The sequence below is a fragment of the Carlito syrichta genome, unplaced genomic scaffold, assembly GCF_000164805.1.
Source record: "Carlito syrichta isolate Samal-C Ts95f unplaced genomic scaffold, Tarsius_syrichta-2.0.1 Scaffold316427, whole genome shotgun sequence".
Taxonomy (NCBI): Eukaryota; Metazoa; Chordata; class Mammalia; order Primates; family Tarsiidae; genus Carlito; species Carlito syrichta.
Genome location: NW_007260523.1, coordinates 844,968 through 845,692, shown reverse-complemented (window position 1 = coordinate 845,692; position 725 = coordinate 844,968). Strand labels below are relative to the sequence as shown.

Genomic DNA, 725 nt, shown 5'->3' with positions numbered 1-725 from the left:
GGCCACTGCACTCCAGTCTGGGCGACAGAGTGAGACTCCAACTCAAAAAAAAACACATTTTTTTAATTCCAGAGCGTTTTATTTATTTATTCATTCATTTCATTTTATTTATTTTTTGACTTGGAGTCTCACTCTGTCGCCCAGGCTGGAGTACAGTGATATGCTCACAGCTACCACAGCCTCGACAGCACGTGCCACCATGCCTGACTAATTTTTTGATTTTTAGTAGAGATGAGGTCTTACCAAGTTGCCCAGGCTGGTCTCAAAGCCATGGGCTCAGGCAATCCTCTCACCTCGGCCTCCTAAAGTGCTAGGATTATAGGCGTGAGCCACTGCACCTGGCCAATTCCAGAGCGTTTTAAACACATATTCTTTTTTTATTTTATTTTGAGTCGGAGTCACTGTGTCGACCAGGCTGGAGTGCAGTGGCACACTCACGGCCACCTCAGCCTTGACCTGCTGGGCTCAGGGGATCCTTCTGCCTCAGCCTTCCAAGCAGCTGGAACTACAGGTGTGCACCACTATGCCCAGCTAATTTTTTGATTTATTATAGAGATGGGTCACGCCAAGTTGCCCAGAGTGAGACACTGACTCAAAAAAAAACTGGGCTTGGTGGCTCAGCCTGTAATCCCGTGCCTTTGCGAGGTTGAGGTGAGTGGATTGCCGAGCCCGCGGGTTCGAGACCCTCCTGGGCAGCGAGACTTCATCTCTACAATAAATCAAAA

At 48.3% G+C, this 725-nt stretch overlaps 1 protein-coding gene across 1 annotated transcript in view; it reads left to right on the top strand.

Annotated features, from left to right (window-relative positions):
- LOC103276982 (40S ribosomal protein S2-like) overlaps positions 1 to 725 on the top strand; it is a 4,442-nt gene that overhangs the window by 557 nt on the left and 3,160 nt on the right.